This window comes from Eubalaena glacialis, chromosome 2 (assembly GCF_028564815.1).
Source record: "Eubalaena glacialis isolate mEubGla1 chromosome 2, mEubGla1.1.hap2.+ XY, whole genome shotgun sequence".
Taxonomy (NCBI): Eukaryota; Metazoa; Chordata; class Mammalia; order Artiodactyla; family Balaenidae; genus Eubalaena; species Eubalaena glacialis.
Window position 1 is genome coordinate 56,358,290 of NC_083717.1, and position 18,019 is coordinate 56,376,308.

The 18,019-nt window shown below is 56.2% G+C and overlaps 7 non-coding genes across 7 annotated transcripts; all 7 read right to left on the reverse strand.

The window, feature by feature from the left end:
- Positions 1–283: 283 nt before the first annotated feature.
- On the reverse strand, positions 284–376 carry LOC133086474 (small nucleolar RNA SNORD116). Its single transcript, XR_009700229.1, has one exon. It is a non-coding gene; the product is annotated as a small nucleolar RNA SNORD116 (small nucleolar RNA).
- Positions 377–3,065: 2,689 nt separating this feature from the next.
- On the reverse strand, positions 3,066–3,158 carry LOC133086475 (small nucleolar RNA SNORD116). The gene has a single exon (XR_009700230.1). It is a non-coding gene; the product is annotated as a small nucleolar RNA SNORD116 (small nucleolar RNA).
- A 2,689-nt stretch (positions 3,159–5,847) lies between these two features.
- LOC133086293 (small nucleolar RNA SNORD116) lies at positions 5,848–5,940 on the reverse strand. The gene has a single exon (XR_009700052.1). It is a non-coding gene; the product is annotated as a small nucleolar RNA SNORD116 (small nucleolar RNA).
- A 2,659-nt stretch (positions 5,941–8,599) lies between these two features.
- On the reverse strand, positions 8,600–8,692 carry LOC133086556 (small nucleolar RNA SNORD116). Its single transcript, XR_009700308.1, has one exon. It is a non-coding gene; the product is annotated as a small nucleolar RNA SNORD116 (small nucleolar RNA).
- A 2,689-nt stretch (positions 8,693–11,381) lies between these two features.
- Positions 11,382–11,474, reverse strand: LOC133086476 (small nucleolar RNA SNORD116). The gene has a single exon (XR_009700231.1). It is a non-coding gene; the product is annotated as a small nucleolar RNA SNORD116 (small nucleolar RNA).
- Positions 11,475–14,163: 2,689 nt separating this feature from the next.
- On the reverse strand, positions 14,164–14,256 carry LOC133086477 (small nucleolar RNA SNORD116). Its single transcript, XR_009700232.1, has one exon. It is a non-coding gene; the product is annotated as a small nucleolar RNA SNORD116 (small nucleolar RNA).
- Positions 14,257–16,944: 2,688 nt separating this feature from the next.
- On the reverse strand, positions 16,945–17,037 carry LOC133086478 (small nucleolar RNA SNORD116). Its single transcript, XR_009700233.1, has one exon. It is a non-coding gene; the product is annotated as a small nucleolar RNA SNORD116 (small nucleolar RNA).
- Between the last annotated feature and the right edge of the window lie 982 nt (positions 17,038–18,019).

Consider the following 18,019-nt stretch of genomic DNA (forward strand, 5'->3'; position numbering starts at 1 on the left):
TGCTCAAAACACACCTCTCCAAGCTGCAAGCTCACTGGGCCTCCACCAGCACACGCTCCGACTCTGAAGACTAGCAGGAGAGCCTGCCCTCTTGTATTCCCTCAGCGGTCTTTCAGCAGGGACCGGGGACTCATAGATGACCCGGCTTATGTGCAGACAAGGTCGACCCTCACACAGGAGTACCTCCAATGCTGGAGCCCTTAGTGGTGTTTGCATGCCTGTCAGCAGGGGACGTCGGCCCTCACTCCTAACTGTCCCATACCCCCGAGAGAGGAAACGTGCTGGACCTCAGTTTCGATGAGGAGACGGTAGAGCGTTCTCACTCATTTTGTTCAGATTTTCCAAGGAATGCGTACAAGGGTGTCATCATCGATCCAAGCACATGCTGGGATGCTGCAGAACACAAACGGGCAGGCCGTGGGGCTCTGCAGAGGAGCCATGACCCAGAAGTACTCCAAAAGCCTGGGGAATCCACAGTCTTCAGGCCAATCAGCAAGACCAACAATCAATCCACTCTTGCAGCCACTGGGTCCATCTGATGAAAACCTAATATCCAATGGCACATTTTAGTATGGGTGAATGCCTACCGTCCTGAGTTATCCAGAGCCACGCTCAGCAACGTTCGCCCGCCCCACTTTTTCCAGTTCTCCTTAGGACATCCAGTCATCAGACAACGCGAAGGTCTTCTTGTCTTTGCCGACGGCCAGCCTTGCCCTGCAGCTGCACCTGAGAAGTGGATAGAAATCATGCAGGCTTCTGAATTGCACCACGGTTCAGAGAACATGATTCTTGCGAACACTTACCTTGCCGTGAGCCCAGAACCTGCTTTCCAAGTAACACTATCCATTACCGAAAACTGATTGCGTGTCTCACAGCATGACTGGAGGAAGTTAGGCACGTACATTGGTCGGTGTGTCAGACACTGTATCTGTGTATTCACGTGAGTGGGCGTGTGTGACTGTGACTGCACACGAGGATGCGCTTGTGGGTTCCTGTGTGTGGCGCTGAATACGCGTCTTGGTCTCTGGGTGTTGCTGTGGCCCTCTGCAGACACCTCCAACAGTAAACGCCATAGTTTATACACAGCACACTGGTTGGACCCCCAACTGAAAGGAGAAAGACCCCTGTCAGCTTCAAGAGGCCGCATGCGAAGTTTAACCCCCAGGGGCTGCTGAAATGGGTCACAGACTCCCACTCTCCCACAGCCACGCCTTCTGACCAAAGCACAAAGACTGGACGAGACCTGCCTCCCGGCCGTGGGTGTCACATCTACGTGGACCTGGAGACCCTGCTACCTACAAGCACATCTGATGTGCCCTTGGGGTCACTCCCAGCGCTCCCAGAAGCAAGGGAACCTCCCATGGGGGGCCTGCCTCCGACCTGCAGTTGCCTACAGGCAAGATGCAGCCCGGCACTACTCAAGGGGCTAACGACCTTCGGCCCAAGTGCCTCTTCTCGCCAACTAGACCATATCACTTTCCGTGACCCCGTGGGAATGCCCACAACGGGAAGTGTTGGGCTTCAGCAACCATGACACAGGTTGGGACCTGACAGCGGAAATTAGGCCACCTTCCCGGCCACGTATCGGCAAGCTTCCAACTGGCAGGTTTCGCGGCCCAGACCACTGAGGAAACGCTCAAACGCTTCACAGCCTCGTCCTAAGTGCCCTCCTGCTGCCTGCAGGGCGACTCAACCCTACTTGAAGCCACAGACATCATGCGAACACGGGGACACTGAACACCAGGGAAGACAGACCGCAAGCCTGTCTGCTCTGATGAGGCCCACGGCACCGCATGCATCCTGGCAATTCTCCACTGCCACAGCGACACTACCGAGGAACTCACAGTGATCAAAGGCACTGTCCCCGAGGACCACAGACAGACTTTCAATGGAAGACCTCTGCCATGCGAGGGGACTTGGAAGCCTGAAAGGGAAAGGTGGTTGGCCACGGCAGGGCACCTGGCAGGGCAACAGTGTCCCCATCTCTTCCCGGCCAATGGACTGCTCCGGATAAAGCTCTGGCTCTTCGAACGGCCTGCATGCCACATGGGCCGGCCGCGTCATGCCCTCCTGGAGAAACACTATCGCTTTGCACATTCCCAAAAGAAGGAACAAAACGACCAAAGGGCTTGTTCCCATAACTCACCTACCCCCAAGGAGGCCGGCACAGATGCCTCAGCATGTCCATCTTCTCTACGTCCCGCAAGACACCCGTGTGGAGTCACTCCTCCGGAAATGGGATCGCAACTCTACACAGGTTACCTACCTCACTAAAACCTCATGAACTGCCAAAGCCATCCCCTCCATAGGCAGCTGATGCCAGCCCTTCACGAACAAGACACATCCTCGGGAAGCTGAGGCCAGCGCCTGTAACACAATGATGACAGCCCATCCCACGACATTACATAGCACGTGTCCTCATGATACCTTAACTTTCTCTCCAGGCCCCCAGCCACCACACAGGCTTAAATGCTGCACTCGATTCTCAGCCCACTCCACGATGATCCACTTAGCACCAACAGTGTGCCGGCAGCTTCAGCAGAGGAGCTGAAAGGGGCAGCCCCGAGGCCTAGTCCATCGGCCCCATTCTGCCATCGCTCAACTCCAGCCCTCCCCCGCTCACTGCTCCAGCCCCACCGGGCACTCAGGAACCTCACCACACCACACACAACATCAGAGAGGGCCACAGGCCTGGCCTGAGGCTCCAGGCGCCAACCAGGGAAGCTTGCTCATTTTGGCTTCCAGAATCAACCTCCGAAGCGGCATGCACAAAGCGTGATCCTGCTCAAAACACACCTCTCCAAGCTGCAAGCTCACTGGGCCTCCACCAGCACACGCTCCGACTCTGAAGACTAGCAGGAGAGCCTGCCCTCTTGTATTCCCTCAGCGGTCTTTCAGCAGGGACCGGGGACTCATAGATGACCCGGCTTATGTGCAGACAAGGTCGACCCTCACACAGGAGTACCTCCAATGCTGGAGCCCTTAGTGGTGTTTGCATGCCTGTCAGCAGGGGACGTCGGCCCTCACTCCTAACTGTCCCATACCCCCGAGAGAGGAAACGTGCTGGACCTCAGTTTCGATGAGGAGACGGTAGAGCGTTCTCACTCATTTTGTTCAGATTTTCCAAGGAATGCGTACAAGGGTGTCATCATCGATCCAAGCACATGCTGGGATGCTGCAGAACACAAACGGGCAGGCCGTGGGGCTCTGCAGAGGAGCCATGACCCAGAAGTACTCCAAAAGCCTGGGGAATCCACAGTCTTCAGGCCACTCAGCAAGACCAACAATCAATCCACTCTTGCAGCCACTGGGCCCATCTGATGAAAACCTAATATCCAATGGCACATTTTCGTATGGGTGAATGCCTACCGTCCTGAGTTATCCAGAGCCACGCTCAGCAATGTGCGCCCGCCCCACTTTTTCCAGTTCTCCTTAGGACATCCAGTCATCAGACAACGCGAAGGTCTTCTTGTCTTTGCCGACGGCCAGCCTTGCCCTGCAGCTGCACCTGAGAAGTGGACAGAAATCATGCAGGCTTCTGAATTGCACCACGGTTCAGAGAACATGATTCTTGCGAACACTTACCTTGCCGTGAGCCCAGAACCTGCTTTCCAAGTAACACTATCCATTACCGAAAACTGATTGCGTGTCTCACAGCATGACTGGAGGAAGTTAGGCACGTACATTGGTCGGTGTGTCAGACACTGTATCTGTGTATTCACGTGAGTGGGCGTGTGTGACTGTGACTGCGCACGAGGATGCGCTTGTGGGTTCCTGTGTGTGGCGCTGAATACGCGTCTTGGTCTCTGGGTGTCGCTGTGGCCCTCTGCAGACACCTCCAACAGTAAATTCCATTGTTTATACATAGCACCCTGGTTGGACCCCCAACTGAAAGGAGAAAGACCCCTGTCAGCTTCAAGAGGCCGCATGTGAAGTTTAACCCCCAGGGGCTGCTGAAATGGGTCACAGACTCCCGCTCTCCCACAGCCACGCCTTCTGACCAAAGCACAAAGACTGGACGAGACCTGCCTCCCGGCCGTGGGTGTCACATCTACGTGGACCTGGAGACCCTGCCACCTACAAGCACATCTGATGTGCCCTTGGGGTCACTCCCAGCGCTCCCAGAAGCAAGGGAACCTCCCATGGGGGGCCTGCCTCCGACCTGCAGTTGCCTACAGGCAAGATGCAGCCCGGCACTACTCAAGGGGCTAACGAACTTCGGTCCAATTGCCTCTTCTCGCCAACTAGACCATATCACTTTCCGTGACCCCGTGGGAATGCCCACAACGGGAAGTGTTGGGCTTCAGCAACCATGACACAGGTTGGGACCTGACAGCGGAAATTAGGCCACCTTCCCGGCCACGTATCGGCAAGCTTCCAACTGGCAGGTTTCGCGGCCCAGACCACTGAGGAAACGCTCAAACGCTTCACAGCCTCGTCCTAAGTGCCCTCCTGCTGCCTGCAGGGCGACTCAACCCTACTTGAAGCCACAGACATCATGCGAACACAGAGACACTGAACACCAGGGAAGACAGACCGCAAGCCTGTCTGCTCTGATGAGGCCCATGGCACCGCATGCATCCTGGCAATTCTCCACTGCCACAGCGACACTACCGAGGAACTCACAGTGATCAAAGGCACTGTCCCCGAGGACCACAGACAGACTTTCAATGGAAGACCTCTGCCATGCGAGGGGACTTGGAAGCCTGAAAGGGAAAGGTGGTTGGCCACGGCAGGGCACCTGGCAGGGCAACAGTGTCCCCATCTCTTCCCGGCCAATGGACTGCTCCGGATAAAGCTCTGGCTCTTCGAACGGCCTGCATGCCACATGGGCCGGCCGCCTCATGCCCTCCTGGAGAAACACTATCGCTTTGCACATTCCCAAAAGAAGGAACAAAACGACCAAAGGGCTTGTTCACATAACTCACCTACCCCCAAGGAGGCCGGCACAGATGCCTCAGCATGTCCATCTTCTCTACGTCCCGCAAGACACCCGTGTGGAGTCACTCCTCCGGAAATGGGATCGCAACTCTACACAGGTTACCTACCTCACTACAACCTCATGAACTGCCAAAGCCATCCCCTCCATAGGCAGCTGATGCCAGCCCTTCACGAACAAGACACATCCTCGGGAAGCTGAGGCCAGCGCCTGCAACACAATGATGACAGCCCATCCCACGACATTACATAGGACGTGTCCTCATGATACCTTAACTTTCTCTCCAGGCCCCCAGCCACCACACAGGCTTAAATGCTGCACTCGATTCTCAGCCCACTCCACGATGATCCACTTAGCACCAACAGTGTGCCGGCAGCTTCAGCAGAGGAGCTGAAAGGGGCAGCCCCGAGGCCTAGTCCATCGGCCCCCTTCTGCCATCGCTCAACTCCAGCCCACCCCCGCTCACTGCTCCAGCCCCACCGGGCACTCAGGAACCTCACCACACCACACACAACATCAGAGAGGGCCACAGGCCTGGCCTGAGAGTCCAGGCTCCAACCAGGGAAGCTTGCTCATTTTGGCTTCCAGAATCAACCTCCGAAGCGGCATGCACAAAGCGTGATCCTGCCCAAAACACACCTCTCCAAGCTGCAAGCTCACTGGGCCTCCACCAGCACACGCTCCGACTCTGAAGACTAGCAGGAGAGCCTGCCCTCTTGTATTCCCTCAGCGGTCTTTTAGCAGGGACCGGGGACTCATAGATGACCCAGCTTATGGGCAGACACGGTCGACCCTCACACAGGAGTCCCTCCACTGCTGGAGCCCTTAGTGGTGTTTGCATGCCTGTCAGCAGGGGACGTCGGCCCTCACTCCTAACTGTCCCATACCCCCGAGAGAGGAAACGTGCTGGACCTCAGTTTCGATGAGGAGACGGTAGAGCGTTCTCACTCATTTTGTTCAGATTTTCCAAGGAATGCATACAAGGGTGTCATCATCGATCCAAGCACATGCTGGGACGCTGCAGAACACAAACGGGCAGGCCGTGGGGCTCTGCAGAGGAGCCATGACCCGGAGGTACTCCAAAAGCCTGGGGAATCCACAGTCTTCAGGCCACTCAGCAAGACCAACAATCAATCCACTCTTGCAGCCACTGGGCCCATCTGATGAAAACCTAATATCCAATGGCACATTTTCGTATGGGTGAATGCCTACCGTCCTGAGTTATCCAGAGCCACGCTCAGCAATGTGCGCCCGCCCCACTTTTTCCAGTTCTCCTTAGGACATCCAGTCATCAGACAACGCGAAGGTCTTCTTGTCTTTGCCGACGGCCAGCCTTGCCCTGCAGCTGCACCTGAGAAGGGGACAGAAATCATGCAGACTTCTGAATTGCACCACGGTTCAGAGAACATGATTCTTGCGAACACTTACCTTGCCGTGAGCCCAGAACCTGCTTTCCAAGTAACACTATCCATTACCGAAAACTGATTGCGTGTCTCACAGCATGACTGGAGGAAGTTAGGCACGTACATTGGTCGGTGTGTCAGACACTGTATCTGTGTATTCACGTGAGTGGGCGTGTGTGACTGTGACTGCGCACGAGGATGCGCTTGTGGGTTCCTGTGTGTGGCGCTGAATACGCGTCTTGGTCTCTGGGTGTCGCTGTGGCCCTCTGCAGACACCTCCAACAGTAAACGCCATAGTTTATGCACAGCACCCTGGTTGGACCCCCAACTGAAAGGAGAAAGACCCCTGTCAGCTTCAAGAGGCCGCATGCGAAGTTTAACCCCCAGGGGCTGCTGAAATGGGTCACAGACTCCCGCTCTCCCACAGCCACGCCTTTTGACCAAAGCACAAAGACTGGACGAGACCTGCCTCCCGGCCGTGGGTGTCACATCTACGTGGACCTGGAGACCCTGCCACCTACAAGCACATCTGATGTGCCCTTGGGGTCACTCCCAGCGCTCCCAGAAGCAAGGGAACCTCCCATGGGGGGCCTGCCTCCGACCTGCAGTTGCCTACAGGCAAGATACAGCCCGGCACTACTCAAGGGGCTAACGACCTTCGGCCCAATTGCCTCTTCTCGCCAACTAGACCATATCACTTTCCGTGACCCCGTGGGAATGCCCACAACGGGAAATGTTGGTCTTCAGCAACCATGACACAGGTTGGGACCTGACAGCGGAAATTAGGCCACCTTCCCGGCCACGTATTGGCAAGCTTCCAACTGGCAGGTTTCGCGGCCCAGACCACTGAGGAAACGCTCAAACGCTTCACAGCCTCGTCCTAAGTGCCCTCCTGCTGCCTGCAGGGCGACTCAACCCTACTTGAAGCCACAGACATCATGCGAACACGGGGACACTGAACACCAGGGAAGACAGACCGCAAGCCTGTCTGCTCTGATGAGGCCCATGGCACCGCATGCATCCTGGCAATTCTCCACTGCCACAGCGACACTACCGAGGAACTCACAGTGATCAAAGGCACTGTCCCCGAGGACCACAGACAGACTTTCAATGGAAGACCTCTGCCATGCGAGGGGACTTGGAAGCCTGAAAGGGAAAGGTGGTTGGCCACGGCAGGGCACCTGGCAGGGCAACAGTGTCCCCATCTCTTCCCGGCCAATGGACTGCAGAAAGGCAAAAAGGTGGCAGTCTTTCTGTGTGAAGATCAATACAATTTATTCATATTAATGGGACGGAAGTTTGAAGGACGCTTTGCACATTCCCAAAAGAAGGAACAAAACGACCAAAGGGCTTGTTCACATAACTCACCTACCCCCAAGGAGGCCGGCACAGATGCCTCAGCATGTCCATCTTCTCTACGTCCCGCAAGACACCCGTGTGGAGTCACTCCTCCGGAAATGGGATCGCAACTCTACACAGGTTACCTACCTCACTACAACCTCATGAACTGCCAAAGCCATCCCCTCCATAGGCAGCTGATGCCAGCCCTTCACGAACAAGACACATCCTCGGGAAGCTGAGGCCAGCGCCTGTAACACAATGATGACAGCCCATCCCACGACATTACATAGCACGTGTCCTCATGATACCTTAACTTTCTCTCCAGGACCCAGCCACCACACAGGCTTAAATGCTGCACTCGATTCTCAGCCCACTCCACGATGATCCACTTAGCACCAACAGTGTGCCGGCAGCTTCAGCAGAGGAGCGGAAAGGGGCAGCCCCGAGGCCTAGTCCATCGGCCCCATTCTGCCATCGCTCAACTCCAGCTCACCCCCGCTCACTGCTCCAGCCCCACCGGGCACTCAGGAACCTCACCACACCACACACAACATCAGAGAGGAACACCAGGGAAGCTTGCTCATTTTGGCTTCCAGAATCAACCACCGAAGCGGCATGCACAAAGCGTGATCCTGCCCAAAACACACCTCTCCAAGCTGCAAGCTCACTGGGCCTCCACCAGCACACGCTCCGACTCTGAAGACTGGCAGGAGAGCCTGCCCCCTCGTATTCCCTCAGCGGTCTTTTAGCAGGGACCGGTGATTCATAGATGACCCAGCTTATGGGCAGACACGGTCGACCCTCACACAGGAGTCCCTCCAATGCTGGAGCACTTAGTGGTGTTTTCATGCCTGTCAGCAGGGGACGTCGGCCCTCACTCCTAACTGTCCCATACCCCCGAGAGAGGAAACGTGCTGGACCTCAGTTTCGATGAGGAGACGGTAGAGCGTTCTCACTCATTTTGTTCAGATTTTCCGAGGAATGCGTACAAGGGTGTCATCATCGATCCAAGCACATGCTGGGACGCTGCAGAACACAAACGGGCAAGCCGTGGGGCTCTGCAGAGGAGCCATGACCCGGAAGTACTCCAAAAGCCTGGGGAATCCACAGTCTTCAGGCCAATCAGCAAGACCAACAATCAATCCACTCTTGCAGCCACTGGGTCCATCTGATGAAAACCTAATATCCAATGGCACATTTTAGTATGGGTGAATGCCTACCGTCCTGAGTTATCCAGAGCCACGCTCAGCAACGTTCGCCCGCCCCACTTTTTCCAGTTCTCCTTAGGACATCCAGTCATCAGACAACGCGAAGGTCTTCTTGTCTTTGCCGACGGCCAGCCTTGCCCTGCAGCTGCACCTGAGAAGTGGATAGAAATCATGCAGGCTTCTGAATTGCACCACGGTTCAGAGAACATGATTCTTGCGAACACTTACCTTGCCGTGAGCCCAGAACCTGCTTTCCAAGTAACACTATCCATTACCGAAAACTGATTGCGTGTCTCACAGCATGACTGGAGGAAGTTAGGCACGTACATTGGTCGGTGTGTCAGACACTGTATCTGTGTATTCACGTGAGTGGGCGTGTGTGACTGTGACTGCACACGAGGATGCGCTTGTGGGTTCCTGTGTGTGGCGCTGAATACGCGTCTTGGTCTCTGGGTGTTGCTGTGGCCCTCTGCAGACACCTCCAACAGTAAACGCCATAGTTTATACACAGCACACTGGTTGGACCCCCAACTGAAAGGAGAAAGACCCCTGTCAGCTTCAAGAGGCCGCATGCGAAGTTTAACCCCCAGGGGCTGCTGAAATGGGTCACAGACTCCCACTCTCCCACAGCCACGCCTTCTGACCAAAGCACAAAGACTGGACGAGACCTGCCTCCCGGCCGTGGGTGTCACATCTACGTGGACCTGGAGACCCTGCTACCTACAAGCACATCTGATGTGCCCTTGGGGTCACTCCCAGCGCTCCCAGAAGCAAGGGAACCTCCCATGGGGGGCCTGCCTCCGACCTGCAGTTGCCTACAGGCAAGATGCAGCCCGGCACTACTCAAGGGGCTAACGACCTTCGGCCCAAGTGCCTCTTCTCGCCAACTAGACCATATCACTTTCCGTGACCCCGTGGGAATGCCCACAACGGGAAGTGTTGGGCTTCAGCAACCATGACACAGGTTGGGACCTGACAGCGGAAATTAGGCCACCTTCCCGGCCACGTATCGGCAAGCTTCCAACTGGCAGGTTTCGCGGCCCAGACCACTGAGGAAACGCTCAAACGCTTCACAGCCTCGTCCTAAGTGCCCTCCTGCTGCCTGCAGGGCGACTCAACCCTACTTGAAGCCACAGACATCATGCGAACACGGGGACACTGAACACCAGGGAAGACAGACCGCAAGCCTGTCTGCTCTGATGAGGCCCACGGCACCGCATGCATCCTGGCAATTCTCCACTGCCACAGCGACACTACCGAGGAACTCACAGTGATCAAAGGCACTGTCCCCGAGGACCACAGACAGACTTTCAATGGAAGACCTCTGCCATGCGAGGGGACTTGGAAGCCTGAAAGGGAAAGGTGGTTGGCCACGGCAGGGCACCTGGCAGGGCAACAGTGTCCCCATCTCTTCCCGGCCAATGGACTGCTCCGGATAAAGCTCTGGCTCTTCGAACGGCCTGCATGCCACATGGGCCGGCCGCGTCATGCCCTCCTGGAGAAACACTATCGCTTTGCACATTCCCAAAAGAAGGAACAAAACGACCAAAGGGCTTGTTCCCATAACTCACCTACCCCCAAGGAGGCCGGCACAGATGCCTCAGCATGTCCATCTTCTCTACGTCCCGCAAGACACCCGTGTGGAGTCACTCCTCCGGAAATGGGATCGCAACTCTACACAGGTTACCTACCTCACTAAAACCTCATGAACTGCCAAAGCCATCCCCTCCATAGGCAGCTGATGCCAGCCCTTCACGAACAAGACACATCCTCGGGAAGCTGAGGCCAGCGCCTGTAACACAATGATGACAGCCCATCCCACGACATTACATAGCACGTGTCCTCATGATACCTTAACTTTCTCTCCAGGCCCCCAGCCACCACACAGGCTTAAATGCTGCACTCGATTCTCAGCCCACTCCACGATGATCCACTTAGCACCAACAGTGTGCCGGCAGCTTCAGCAGAGGAGCTGAAAGGGGCAGCCCCGAGGCCTAGTCCATCGGCCCCATTCTGCCATCGCTCAACTCCAGCCCTCCCCCGCTCACTGCTCCAGCCCCACCGGGCACTCAGGAACCTCACCACACCACACACAACATCAGAGAGGGCCACAGGCCTGGCCTGAGGCTCCAGGCGCCAACCAGGGAAGCTTGCTCATTTTGGCTTCCAGAATCAACCTCCGAAGCGGCATGCACAAAGCGTGATCCTGCTCAAAACACACCTCTCCAAGCTGCAAGCTCACTGGGCCTCCACCAGCACACGCTCCGACTCTGAAGACTGGCAGGAGAGCCTGCCCCCTTGTATTCCCTCAGCGGTCTTTTAGCAGGGACCGGGGATTCATAGATGACCCAGCTTATGGGCAGACACGGTCGACCCTCACACAGGAGTCCCTCCAATGCTGGAGCCCTTAGTGGTGTTTGCATGCCTGTCAGCAGGGGACATCGGCCCTCACTCCTAACTGTCCCATACCCCCGAGAGAGGAAACGTGCTGGACCTCAGTTTCGATGAGGAGACGGTAGAGCGTTCTCACTCATTTTGTTCAGATTTTCCAAGGAATGCGTACAAGGGTGTCATCATCGATCCAAGCACATGCTGGGACGCTGCAGAACACAAACGGGCAGGCCGTGGGGCTCTGCAGAGGAGCCATGACCCGGAAGTACTCCAACAGCCTGGGGAATCCACAGTCTTCAGGCCACTCAGCAAGACCAACAATCAATCCACTCTTGCAGCCACTGGGCCCATCTGATGAAAACCTAATATCCAATGGCACATTTTAGTATGGGTGAATGCCTACCGTCCTGAGTTATCCAGAGCCACGCTCAGCAACGTGCGCCCGCCCCGCTTTTTCCAGTTCTCCTTAGGACATCCAGTCATCAGACAACGCGAAGGTCTTCTTGTCTTTGCCGACGGCCAGCCTTGCCCTGCAGCTGCACCTGAGAAGTGGACAGAAATCATGCAGGCTTCTGAATTGCACCACGGTTCAGAGAACATGATTCTTGCGAACACTTACCTTGCCGTGAGCCCAGAACCTGCTTTCCAAGTAACACTATCCATTACCGAAAACTGATTGCGTGTCTCACAGCATGACTGGAGGTAGTTAGGCACGTACATTGGTCGGTGTGTCAGACACTGTATCTGTGTATTCACGTGAGTGGGCGTGTGTGACTGTGACTGCGCACGAGGATGCGCTTGTGGGTTCCTGTGTGTGGCGCTGAATATGCGTCTTGGGCTCTGGGTGTCGCTGTGGCCCTCTGCAGACACCTCCAACAGTAAACGCCATAGTTTATACACAGCACCCTGGTTGGACCCCCAACTGAAAGGAGAAAGACCCCTGTCAGCTTCAAGAGGCCGCATGCGAAGTTTAACCCCCAGGGGCTGCTGAAATGGGTCACAGACTCCCGCTCTCCCACAGCCACGCCTTCTGACCAAAGCACAAAGACTGGACGAGACCTGCCTCCCGGCCGTGGGTGTCACATCTACGTGGACCTGGAGACCCTGCCACCTACAAGCACATCTGATGTGCCCTTGGGGTCACTCCCAGCGCTCCCAGAAGCAAGGGAACCTCCCATGGGGGGCCTGCCTCCGACCTGCAGTTGCCTACAGGCAAGATGCAGCCCGGCACTACTCAAGGGGCTAACGACCTTCGGCCCAAGTGCCTCTTCTCGCCAACTAGACCATATCACTTTCCGTGACCCCGTGGGAATGCACAAAACGGGAAGTGTTGGGCTTCAGCAACCATGACACAGGTTGGGACCTGACAGCGGAAATTAGGCCACCTTCCCGGCCACGTATCGGCAAGCTTCCAACTGGCAGGTTTCGCGGCCCAGACCACTGAGGAAACGCTCAAACGCTTCACAGCCTCGTCCTAAGTGCCCTCCTGCTGCCTGCAGGGCGACTCAACCCTACTTGAAGCCACAGACATCATGCGAACACGGGGACACTGAACACCAGGGAAGACAGACCGCAAGCCTGTCTGCTCTGATGAGGCCCACGGCACCGCATGCATCCTGGCAATTCTCCACTGCCACAGCGACACTACCGAGGAACTCACAGTGATCAAAGGCACTGTCCCCGAGGACCACAGACAGACTTTCAATGGAAGACCTCTGCCATGCGAGGGGACTTGGAAGCCTGAAAGGGAAAGGTGGTTGGCCACGGCAGGGCACCTGGCAGGGCAACAGTGTCCCCATCTCTTCCCGGCCAATGGACTGCTCCGGATAAAGCTCTGGCTCTTCGAACGGCCTGCATGCCACATGGGCCGGCCGCCTCATGCCCTCCTGGAGAAACACTATCGCTTTGCACATTCCCAAAAGAAGGAACAAAACGACCAAAGGGCTTGTTCACATAACTCACCTACCCCCAAGGAGGCCGGCACAGATGCCTCAGCATGTCCATCTTCTCTACGTCCCGCAAGACACCCGTGTGGAGTCACTCCTCCGGAAATGGGATCGCAACTCTACACAGGTTACCTACCTCACTACAACCTCATGAACTGCCAAAGCCATCCCCTCCATAGGCAGCTGATGCCAGCCCTTCACGAACAAGACACATCCTCGGGAAGCTGAGGCCAGCGCCTGCAACACAATGATGACAGCCCATCCCACGACATTACATAGGACGTGTCCTCATGATACCTTAACTTTCTCTCCAGGCCCCCAGCCACCACACAGGCTTAAATGCTGCACTCGATTCTCAGCCCACTCCACGATGATCCACTTAGCACCAACAGTGTGCCGGCAGCTTCAGCAGAGGAGCTGAAAGGGGCAGCCACGAGGCCTAGTCCATCGGCCCCATTCTGCCATCGCTCAACTCCAGCCCTCCCCCGCTCACTGCTCCAGCCCCACCGGGCACTCAGGAACCTCACCACACCACACACAACATCAGAGAGGGCCACAGGCCTGGCCTGAGGCTCCAGGCGCCAACCAGGGAAGCTTGCTCATTTTGGCTTCCAGAATCAACCTCGGAAGCGGCATGCACAAAGCGTGATCCTGCTCAAAACACACCTCTCCAAGCTGCAAGCTCACTGGGCCTCCACCAGCACACGCTCCGACTCTGAAGACTGGCAGGAGAGCCTGCCCCCTTGTATTCCCTCAGCGGTCTTTTAGCAGGGACCGGGGATTCATAGATGACCCAGCTTATGGGCAGACACGGTCGACCCTCACACAGGAGTCCCTCCAATGCTGGAGCCCTTAGTGGTGTTTGCATGCCTGTCAGCAGGGGACATCGGCCCTCACTCCTAACTGTCCCATACCCCCGAGAGAGGAAACGTGCTGGACCTCAGTTTCGATGAGGAGACGGTAGAGCGTTCTCACTCATTTTGTTCAGATTTTCCAAGGAATGCGTACAAGGGTGTCATCATCGATCCAAGCACATGCTGGGACGCTGCAGAACACAAACGGGCAGGCCGTGGGGCTCTGCAGAGGAGCCATGACCCGGAAGTACTCCAACAGCCTGGGGAATCCACAGTCTTCAGGCCACTCAGCAAGACCAACAATCAATCCACTCTTGCAGCCACTGGGCCCATCTGATGAAAACCTAATATCCAATGGCACATTTTAGTATGGGTGAATGCCTACCGTCCTGAGTTATCCAGAGCCACGCTCAGCAACGTGCGCCCGCCCCGCTTTTTCCAGTTCTCCTTAGGACATCCAGTCATCAGACAACGCGAAGGTCTTCTTGTCTTTGCCGATGGCCAGCCTTGCCCTGCAGCTGCACCTGAGAAGTGGACAGAAATCATGCAGGCTTCTGAATTGCACCACGGTTCAGAGAACATGATTCTTGCGAACACTTACCTTGCCGTGAGCCCAGAACCTGCTTTCCAAGTAACACTATCCATTACCGAAAACTGATTGCGTGTCTCACAGCATGACTGGAGGTAGTTAGGCACGTACATTGGTCGGTGTGTCAGACACTGTATCTGTGTATTCACGTGAGTGGGCGTGTGTGACTGTGACTGCGCACGAGGATGTGCTTGTGGGTTCCTGTGTGTGGCGCTGAATATGCGTCTTGGGCTCTGGGTGTCGCTGTGGCCCTCTGCAGACACCTCCAACAGTAAACGCCATAGTTTATACACAGCACCCTGGTTGGACCCCCAACTGAAAGGAGAAAGACCCCTGTCAGCTTCAAGAGGCCGCATGCGAAGTTTAACCCCCAGGGGCTGCTGAAATGGGTCACAGACTCCCGCTCTCCCACAGCCACGCCTTCTGACCAAAGCACAAAGACTGGACGAGACCTGCCTCCCGGCCGTGGGTGTCACATCTACGTGGACCTGGAGACCTGCCACCTACAAGCACATCTGATGTGCCCTTGGGGTCACTCCCAGCGCTCCCAGAAGCAAGGGAACCTCCCATGGGGGGCCTGCCTCCGACCTGCAGTTGCCTACAGGCAAGATGCAGCCCGGCACTACTCAAGGGGCTAACGACCTTCGGCCCAAGTGCCTCTTCTCGCCAACTAGACCATATCACTTTCCGTGACCCCGTGGGAATGCACACAACGGGAAGTGTTGGGCTTCAGCAACCATGACACAGGTTGGGACCTGACAGCGGAAATTAGGCCACCTTCCCGGCCACGTATCGGCAAGCTTCCAACTGGCAGGTTTCGCGGCCCAGACCACTGAGGAAACGCTCAAACGCTTCACAGCCTCGTCCTAAGTGCCCTCCTGCTGCCTGCAGGGCGACTCAACCCTACTTGAAGCCACAGACATCATGCGAACAGGGGGACACTGAACACCAGGGAAGACAGACCGCAAGCCTGTCTGCTCTGATGAGGCCCACGGCACCGCATGCATCCTGGCAATTCTCCACTGCCACAGCGACACTACCGAGGAACTCACAGTGATCAAAGGCACTGTCCCCGAGGACCACAGACAGACTTTCAATGGAAGACCTCTGCCATGCGAGGGGACTTGGAAGCCTGAAAGGGAAAGGTGGTTGGCCACGGCAGGGCACCTGGCAGGGCAACAGTGTCCCCATCTCTTCCCGGCCAATGGACTGCTCCGGATAAAGCTCTGGCTCTTCGAACGGCCTGCATGCCACATGGGCCGGCCGCCTCATGCCCTCCTGGAGAAACACTATCGCTTTGCACATTCCCAAAAGAAGGAACAAAACGACCAAAGGGCTTGTTCACATAACTCACCTACCCCCAAGGAGGCCGGCACAGATGCCTCAGCATGTCCATCTTCTCTACGTCCCGCAAGACACCCGTGTGGAGTCACTCCTCCGGAAATGGGATCGCAACTCTACACAGGTTACCTACCTCACTACAACCTCATGAACTGCCAAAGCCATCCCCTCCATAGGCAGCTGATGCCAGCCCTTCACGAACAAGACACATCCTCGGGAAGCTGAGGCCAGCGCCTGCAACACAATGATGACAGCCCATCCCACGACATTACATAGGACGTGTCCTCATGATACCTTAACTTTCTCTCCAGGCCCCCAGCCACCACACAGGCTTAAATGCTGCACTCGATTCTCAGCCCACTCCACGATGATCCACTTAGCACCAACAGTGTGCCGGCAGCTTCAGCAGAGGAGCTGAAAGGGGCAGCCCCGAGGCCTAGTCCATCGGCCCCCTTCTGCCATCGCTCAACTCCAGCCCACCCCCGCTCACTGCTCCAGCCCCACCGGGCACTCAGGAACCTCACCACACCACACACAACATCAGAGAGGGCCACAGGCCTGGCCTGAGGCTCCAGGCTCCAACCAGGGAAGCTTGCTCATTTTGGCTTCCAGAATCAACCTCCGAAGCGGCATGCACAAAGCGTGATCCTGCCCAAAACACACCTCTCCAAGCTGCAAGCTCACTGGGCCTCCACCAGCACACGCTCCGACTCTGAAGACTGGCAGGAGAACCTGCCCCCTTGTATTCCCTCAGCGGTCTTTTAGCAGGGACCGGGGATTCATAGATGACCCAGCTTATGGGCAGACACGGTCGACCCTCACACAGGAGTCCCTCCAATGCTGGAGCCCTTAGTGGTGTTTGCATGCCTGTCAGCAGGGGACGTCGGCCCTCACTCCTAACTGTCCCATACCCCCGAGAGAGGAAACGTGCTGGACCTCAGTTTCGATGAGGAGACGGTAGAGCGTTCTCACTCATTTTGTTCAGATTTTCCAAGGAATGCGTACAAGGGTGTCATCATCGATCCAAGCACATGCTGGGACGCTGCAGAACACAAACGGGCAGGCCGTGGGGCTCTGCAGAGGAGCCATGACCCGGAAGTACTCCAAAAGCCTGGGGAATCCAGTCTTCAGGCCACTCAGCAAGACCAACAATCAATCCACTCTTGCAGCCACTGGGCCCATCTGATGAAAACCTAATATCCAATGGCACATTTTCGTATGGGTGAATGCCTACCACCCTGAGTTATCCAGAGCCACGCTCAGCAACGTGCGCCCGCCCCACTTTTTCCAGTTCTCCTTAGGACATCCAGTCATCAGACAACGCGAAGGTCTTCTTGTCTTTGCCGACGGCCAGCCTTGCCCTGCAGCTGCACCTGAGAAGTGGACAGAAATCATGCAGGCTTCTGAATTGCACCACGGTTCAGAGAACATGATTCTTGCGAACACTTACCTTGCCGTGAGCCCAGAACCTGCTTTCCAAGTAACACTATCCATTACCGAAAACTGATTGCGTGTCTCACAGCATGACTGGAGGAAGTTAGGCACGTACATTGGTCGGTGTGTCAGACACTGTATCTGTGTATTCACGTGAGTGGGCGTGTGTGACTGTGACTGCGCACGAGGATGCGCTTGTGGGTTCCTGTGTGTGGCGCTGAATACGCGTCTTGGTCTCTGGGTGTCGCTGTGGCCCTCTGCAGACACCTCCAACAGTAAACGCCATAGTTTATACACAGCACCCTGGTTGGACCCCCAACTGAAAGGAGAAAGACCCCTGTCAGCTTCAAGAGGCCGCATGCGAAGTTTAACCCCCAGGGGCTGCTGAAATGGGTCACAGACTCCCGCTCTCCCACAGCCACGCCTTCTGACCAAAGCACAAAGACTGGACGAGACCTGCCTCCCGGCCGTGGGTGTCACATCTACGTGGACCTGGAGACCCTGCCACCTACAAGCACATCTGATGTGCCCTTGGGGTCACTCCCAGCGCTCCCAGAAGCAAGGGAACCTCCC